The following is a 9,117-nucleotide window of genomic DNA, read 5'->3' as shown; positions in this document are numbered from 1 at the left end:
AAACTAAATAAAATATTAGAAAACAACTGCAGAAAATGACAATAATACAGCAAATATAATTCGGTACTTTGCCTATGTATCCACGTCCATTTTCAGCCCCAAAACGGTACTTGCGACTTCCGGTGTTATCACATTTTGGACGATTGTTACGTTTGCGCATGACTGAATATTGGTACTTTTAGCGGACGTCGATCTTAACCTCCCTAGTGTAAACTTTAATAATAGTAATAATAATAATAATAATGATTTATTAACAGATCCGACAAAGTGGCTCTTTCCTGTTAAGTACTACATTAATTTTACTGACATTAAGAACATATGAAAATCTACTACTAATTATTATAAAACAAAATCTATTCTAATTTACAAAGCCAGGACAAATTATTGCAATCGTTCCTTAGCTACGTTCATAAGGTAATTCTTTGTTTGTACACTAAAACTAACAAGAGTTTCACAATTTTTAATATCGTTCGGAAGTTTATTGAAATGTTTCAAGGCTAAATCCTGGAAAATTCCCTTAACTCAGGGAATTGTCAGTTTAGCCGAGTCACTTGATCGTAGGTTTCTCAATGGTTTAGCTACTTCCAGACTAGCGTATGATAGCCAAGACATATCATATAATGCTTTATATGTTGTTTTTAATAAATGCCATTCCCTGCGCTCTTGAACTGGAAGCCAGCATATCTTGACAGTATCTGCTGTGGTTGCATAACGTCCTGTGACGAAACTTGTTGCAGCATTTTAAATACGTTGAAGACACTTTACTAAGTATAATGGAAGCAGATCAAACACAATGTCATTATAGTCCATTTTTGATAGCACCAAGGTTTTAGCAAGGTGTTTACGAAGTCTAAAATCTGTGAAATGTTTAATTTTTCGCAATGTACTAAGTGTGCCATAGCATGAGGATGCAATCATTTTTATATGCTCGTTCCATTTTAAATGTTCATGAAAATGTACTCCAAGCAGTTTTTTCGAATCAACTCTTTTCAGCGTATTACCGAATATATCTAAGCTTAGATCTAATTCTCCGAGAGAGTGGACACTAGCCATTTGAGAAGTTTAAAACAACATTGCTTCCGTTTTGGATTAAGAACAAGATTTGATTGTAAAGACCAGGCATTTAAATTTGCCAGATTGGCTGATATTGATGACAAACAAGCTGGTAGATTTTTCACATGACAATGGGAATACAGGCTTGTGTCATCAGGATACTGCATATGAGACATACTTTACGAGGGGGGGGGGGATAGGTTGATTTATGCATATAGTAACTTTTTGTATATGATCAGTAATTTATAGTTTTTAAATCAGTTTAACTTGCTTTATTTATTAATGCACTATATCCCTTTTACAAAGTTCACCAAAATATTGAGGAATTCTGATGGTTACTGTAAATTTTGAGGCACTGCTTTTCCACGGTTTGGGTTTGTTTTAAAGGGATTTGCGCAATATTACCCCCCGGAACACCAGATTTTTTCTTATGCGTTGCAACTGCGCATGTGCTGTCAAGACTTTAACATTATTCACAATGTAAAGAAACAAGGAGCGACAAGCATTGCTTCAAAACATTCTGGGCATAAAAATCGAGCAATTCTTTGAGAATCTACACAATTTATCGATTTATGTTATGAATTACGAGCATTCAATTCAACACAAATATAATTTGGAAGGTTTATTCCATAAATAGAGCTAAGAGGTTAGCAAGAAATGACACTGTGTTGTTTATGTATTGATATATCCCTTACACGAATGTATATTATGTTGATAGCAAGTCGATATTTGATATTCTGCATACAGTACATAAATGATACTATACAAAACAGACATTTTGTGCAGTAATCAAATCATTTTGGCGGTATACAGTATTGATTATACAGTATTGTATATTGTTTTGTATCGATTTACGCGTCGAAGTATCCACATAGACATAATATGCGCCGTGGTTTATTTACATTATTTACAACACAACTATCTTGGCTATTCTTATGAAGTGATGGATAAATTGTTGCCATCATATAAATATAGTGAATGTAGTCACAGTTGTTTGACGAAGAAAAGAGACTAAACTGAGAAAATCGCGCCTGGTTAGGCCGGTTTACATGGGCAACTAAAATTATAATTTAATAGTGACAGTATCCGCGGCTAAGGAACTTGAGTTCTTTGAGTAATTTCCTTTTGATTAATGTTTAACCTAGCTCACTATATTTTTACTGGCATAAATGAAAATGTTTATGTTGGGACAAACGTCTGGTTGCTCAGGTATTACAGGGCATGAAAACTTTGCACTATCCTTGGATCCCTAGTTTCTTCTTTTGTATAGTTTTATTCAATCTTGCAAAGTACGGATTAAACCTTTTTCCCACATTTTTTCTTAAGTGATTTGTGAATTTTCGTTTTGCTAAGATGATATTGCGTATTTTTTTCATTCCCTTTGATTTATATTTCATCGTAAACTCCAGGCCAGTAATTACGTCCTTAGGAGGTAAATAATTCTGTATTGCTTGGAATTATTCCGGTTTAATACGATTTCAAATCTCTTGTGATGATTTAATTAATCGGTTTTCCACTTTTTTTTCGTCATTCACATAACATGGTGTGCCATGTGTTGTTTTGTATGCATCAATGCATTTGCTTTTTGCTTTATTCCCATTGCAAATCATGCACGGTGCTGTTCCGTTTTTTTCATATACAATGTCGATGTTTCTTCTGTTTCTTTTTTCCCTGTATATTTTGCAATGAACATATTTTCAATTTTGCTTTTAACATTGCTTCTAATATCTGGAATTTTTAATTGCATCACCTTATATCTATTTTTTAGAATTTCAGGAGGAATAAAATTTACTACATTATCAATCTCTTTCATAAAAATCGATAATATCGAAGAATATAAAAGGTGATATACAAATTGTCTCATAATTGTCTTCGACATCGAACGTTGTATACTTATCCCCTTGTATAAAGTATACTTCAATCGTAGGGATAATATCCATGTTAACGAGACATTTGATGTGTGTGTTTTAAGGCAAAAGATCCTTTATTGACATTTAAATGCAATTGTGTAGTGGTTGATCATTTTCGCCTAATGCTGAAATAGGTACATGCATAAAAATGGATGATAAAAAAGTCTAGAATTAACTAAATTTATATAAAACTAGCTAAATTTATTTAAAAATTATATTTAGATATTCCTGATGGAGTGACTGAAGAGGACAGAAACACCACAGAAAAAATTTTTCCGAATTGCTGCTGTTTTGTTTCTTCCGTATAATTGATGAAAAATTATGAATGATTTATATGTAGATGATGTGAGAAGATTAGAAAGTGCTTTTTCTGAACATCGTGAAATTTTACAAGCAAATGATAATACGTCATTTTCATTGGAGCAAATTCAAACAATTGTTAGACAATTGTTACAAATTAACATATAACTAGATAAGAAGTACAATATGGTTCCAATTACCTATGTCAAAATATAAAATTTTACACAAAGCCAACCCTGCTCCCTGCTGACAAGTCAGCAAGAGGATGAAACGCCACGTACGGGGATACTGATTTGAATGCTTGCCTATCTTGCCTTCTGTTTAACTTTTTTACCTACCTCCTCACATTTCTTTGATTTGAACACCCCAACAACACTACACAACCTATTACTACACATGTAACTACATAGTTTCTTGAAGAACTCCATCATACACAAACAAAACCTTTTTTACAAAAAATAGGTACGCAATGCGTACATGTGGGTAGCCTGTAAAACATTATTAATGTGATAAAGCTGCTATAGTGGCAAGTAAATATCAACTGATGCAATAAAATATTATTTTCTAGTCTTATGTTCTAATGCCATAGACAACAGAATAAACGCCCTATAGGTAGCTGGTTGGATACAGTTATAATGAAGTCGATTTATTATGCAATCTATATATTATAATATTTTATTGTATTAAATTCATTTTAGGACAGATCAAAACATATATAAAAGCATTTTTACAAGAGATAGGAAATGAATTTTTTCAAGCAGAATAGGTGAACAGAACAAAAAGGAGAGTAAGGTTCCGGGATGGTGGCACACATCGTCTAATAACATAAAGCTTAGTTTAGAAGAAGAAAGATCTTAACAAAGATTTCATTGAGGATAATCTACTTGATTTGCCAGATCATTTTACAGTCACATAACGAAGAGTCCAAAATTGTTTCAAACGTTTCGCATTAAGATTTTGTAAGGACTTATCTATGTATCTGAACAATATTTTAAAGATTTTGATCAGTTGAAATGCACTTTTGTTAACAGTTCTGTTTTTAGAACTCCAAAGCATTTGGTTTAAAAGCTGCATGTCCACAAGCAAGAAATTGACAAGTGAAATATTGCATTAAAATTTATAAAACAGGGCAGCTTGTTACTACCATTTGCCGAATTATAATTTATAAAACAGGGCAACTTGTTACTACCATTTGCATTAAGGTAATGTATTTGGTTTAATAGCTGCATGTCCACAAGCAAGAAATTGACAGGTGAAATATTGCATAATAATTTTTAATTTATAAAACAGGGCAACTTGTTACTACCATTTGCAATAAGGTAATGTATTTGGTTTAATAGCTGCATGTCCACAAGCAAGAAATTGACAGGTGAAATATTGCATTATAAGTTATAAAACAGGGCAACTTGTTACTATTTATTTCCTTTTAGTGTAACTTTGTAGTTGTAGATTCAACGCTCACCGATCACCGCTTTTTCGTTCTTAAAGTACTCAACTTCGCTTTAAAATTTGACAAACATATTAATGTAAACTTCGGTTACTTCGTCCTTCGAATTTCAAAAACAATGAAATTTTCCGGAAGTAGAACGTACCATTCGTCATCTTTCGTATATCCGACGATTGCTGAAGATGTGGCACCCACAAACACACACACACAGATCTGGACACTTTTTCGACTACATAATGGTTAGCCGCGCATGCGCAGGCTACCCACAAAAATTTTATTTTAAACACACTACATGGTTGGCGGTTGTCCAACAAACTCCCAACTACCCTATCTGGTTATTTTTATTTCTATTTCTACACCCCTAAATTTGCAATTAACTATTCGACAAATTACTTATTATGTTCCCCTTTTGCCCACATATACACAACATCCTAACCTTTTTCTCTTATTGGTTTAATTCAGACAATTGTTACAAATTAACTTATAACTATATAAGAACTACAATATGGTTCCAATTACCCATGTCAAAATATAAAATAAACATTGTATTATGATACTGATTCTGTTTTTTTTTGTTGAAACTGAAAAAACAAAAATATTATTCAAACTGGGAATTTTCTTGGCGACTTAACAGATGAAATGGAAAAGGATAATCGTAGCGAAATTTGGATTACAAGTTTTTGTAGTACTGGACCAAAGTGTTATTTGTATTTAACAAACGAATATTTGTATTTTAATAAAAAGTCGAAAAAGAACAAAATTAAATACGAGGAGATTACACATGCAAAAGGTTTTTCATTGAATAATAAAGAAAAAAATTTTGAATCAATAAAATGGTTGTGGAAAATAAAGAACAAATTATCAATATTTACTATAATCGCAAAATTATACGAAATAATCACCAACAGGTAATGGTGTTACCCGAAATTAAAAAGTTCAAATCACATTTAATAAAAGATACATTATTGAAAATTCTTATAAATCATTTCCGTTTTCTTATAAATAATTTACGATGTGCATTACGGGACCAACACAATGTGGAAAGACATATTTCATAAAACATCATTGAAAACATCAACAAAATGATTGACCCGACACCTGATAAAATCGTTTTTCTTTATACCACCTTTCAACCGATTTATGATGAAATTCGAAAAGAAATTTATGAAAAACGGAATGAAATCTACCTTCAAGATATAAAGTTTATTGATTGTGATAAAGGTATTCCAACAATCGATGACATAAAAAATGAATTTGGTGTAAGAACTTTGTCAATTCTGATTAGGGGGGCTCGTCTTCATTTTTTGCATTTCTTGTTTCTTCTTTTTGTTCATTTTTCTTACTTTTGTTTTCCATTACTTACGCATAAAGTGATATCAAAATTTTTTATGTATAATGCGGCGTTTAAACCTAACAATAAAATCTGACAAAAAGAAATTAATTCAACCTCAGTTTTTGCATCTGTAACCCCTTCAACAAAATCTTTATTTAGACCAACAGCGGGCTAATAAGTATCATTAAAGTCAATAACATAAGTACCATAATTTTGTCTTTTAAAATTAGTATTTTCCTTTCTAAATGAATCTATATCACCACCATTATATGCTATAAATTTATTAGTATAAGTATTTAATTTTTTTTCCAGATGTACTATTTTTTTATTTCCGGAAAGTACATCCCAATCAATGATCATTACTGGTCTGATTATACTTAGACTTTTTGAATTGAACATGATGGTTAAAATTTATTTCTGCACCACCACTGAGATCAGGAAAATCATTTTTTTGAGTAAACCATAAATCAAAAAATGAATTCCAAACTAACTTGAATTTTTCCATTTGCTTGTTGCAAAAAACTAATTCCATATTCCTCAATATTCCCATTAATATCTATAAATTCCATTGGGAATATTTTTTTTCTTAATTTTAATTTCAATATAATTTATATGCCCCAAATATGAATAAAAATAGACAGTATGGTCAGCAAGAGAACAGGGGCGGATCTAGGATTTTTCGTACCTTAGTCAAAAAGTTTCAGTCAAAAAATTCCAGGGAAGGCGTCGCATTCGTCACGGGGGGTGCAGATGCAATGTGACTGTTTCGCCAAATATCAGGGCTCATCAGCATGCCTAGGAAAAGTATGATACTACAAAGATATTGTGTGATTCTGACATGGACAGGCATTTTCACATAAGAGCACATGCAGATTGTTTTTATGCACCAGCAGTGGCCCAGCACCCGCCTTCAAATCTTTGCACTGGTGTAAAATTTGGTGAATTTAGTAGCAATTGCAAGTAACCATACTTGAATAAATTTACATAGGAGCAACCACAAATATGCTAGTTCGATTGAATATTTTCGTGTTTCTTACATCTATAACAAAAAAAATATGAAGATCATCTTAACCTTTCTTAGGAGTTAAGCGTGGTTGAATCATGCAATTAAATAGAAATTTACTTCTTTGTTCCTAATAATCAGGATAATAGGTGAAAGTATTCCTATTTAAAATCGAAGCAATTAAGACCCATTATACAGAGAATTAAAAGATGACCATTTCTTCTCACTGCAATTAAGTATATATAGCTTCCTGTCTAACTAAGTCATATTTCATACAACCAGTATCTATAAACATCCCTTAGAAACAGACATTGGTAAAAGGCTTATATTGATACTTTGGCTGAAGTATTGATCATGCTCTTCCACAACAGAAGAAAAACAAGGGTGCTGAGAATAAAAATCAGCATTAAGGAAGAGCTCTATGGAGGTCAAAATTCTCAATAGCTCCATTAGGCTATTGTTATCCACTTCTACTAAGGACACAGAGCTATACAAGCAGTTCTCAGTAGTGTCAGATCCAAGAGAGACTAGGACATGAATGAAACTTGGTTTTATTACACCTAGGTATATCTTAGTCAGTCACTTAGGTAAAGATGAATAAATATTAACCTAGTAATTGATAGACTTGATAGCAAAAACATTATGTTCCACTTTCATGAACCATTAAGTGTGAATAATTGGCAATATAATTATAGAATTATAGTTATATAATAAACTAGTGTTCATCGTTCAAAATGTAATCAGAAAATATGGCCACTTGTATGCTTTACTGCTATGTGTTTTGAATAATTATTTTTGAAATTAAAACACAGTTCAGTGCTCTAAGCTTTTAATACCCTAACACATCGGGTTGTACATTTCACAGAAGGTATTAGGCATACACGTAGTTCACATGGTAGTGATAATACATTATTACACTCCTCGATTCCTCTTGAAGCGTATGCATACGCCGCAGTATATGCAAATTAAAGCGAAATCCTATGTAAATTTCAACGTGCAACATGTAAATCTCAACTTTATAGCTTGTGCAGCTTGACAGTTCTAACACAAATTACACAATCACCAATAAACAAATGCACGAAATCGTTGTAAAATGTTGTTATGTTTACCTTAAGGCCGTACAAAACTTCTTTGTTGTCTTCTGAACAGACGCCGGGATGTACGATTCTGCAGCAAAATTTCTCGTGAGGCAGAAGCTGGTGTTTTTCAGTTCGTTTAAAAATTGCTCGGTTGAACGCTTTGCTGCGGCGTCTATTCGCTTCTTCAGATTGGCCTCGATAGTTTTAAGATATTGCCTATCGTCTTTTTCCAAAGCACATCTCACAGCTTTGTAAATATCTGACATGATTAATAAATAGTTTTGATAGTAAAATTTTTCTTTTGAGTTTAATAATCTTCGAGTTTTTGATGCTGTCAAAACTACGATGACGTCAATCAGAAAGGCCAAGGAACCTTGCTGTGCACGCTCTCAGGTCAAGGTCAGATCACACTGATCGATCAGAAAAATACAACCAATGAGAATTCAGATAGATTTTGAATTAGCCAATTGAATAGCCCGATTTAAGCCCCTGATCGCTTCACCGATCAGAACTTCCCACAGATCGCGCAAAAAGAGGGACAGCCAATCAGATGACTGGGATTTGATGACAAAGCGAGCAAAATTCTTGCATAAGACTGCTTTTCTGCGCGCTCGTGCTTGAAGGCCTGGTCACGGAACTCTTTTAACAACTGGACTGCCAAACATCACCAGTGCCCGATCAGCCCAATACACTGAACGTGTTTAGCAAATTGACTGCTATTTCATTCAAACACTTTTCTTGGCAAATGCCTTAGTCGCGTGATTGCTCTAATCACCCCTAGATCCGTCCCTGCAAGAGAATGTTTAATTTGGTGAAAGATATTTGTAGGAAAAAGAAAAACTAAAATAAAATTCATCTACAATGTTAATAATAGACTTTGGATATGATACATTCACAACCTCCATTCGCACATCATTATTTACACCATCAATTGGTGATAAAAGAGACATAACAAAATCATTTGTAAAATTATTTTCCTCGGACAATTGCTA

Source organism: Dendronephthya gigantea, unplaced genomic scaffold, assembly GCF_004324835.1.
Source record: "Dendronephthya gigantea isolate DGI-Jeju-01 unplaced genomic scaffold, DenGig_1.0 000011F, whole genome shotgun sequence".
Lineage (NCBI taxonomy): Eukaryota > Metazoa > Cnidaria > Anthozoa > Malacalcyonacea > Nephtheidae > Dendronephthya > Dendronephthya gigantea.
The sequence above is the reverse complement of the archived record's forward strand: the minus strand, read 5'-3'. Positions refer to the sequence as shown.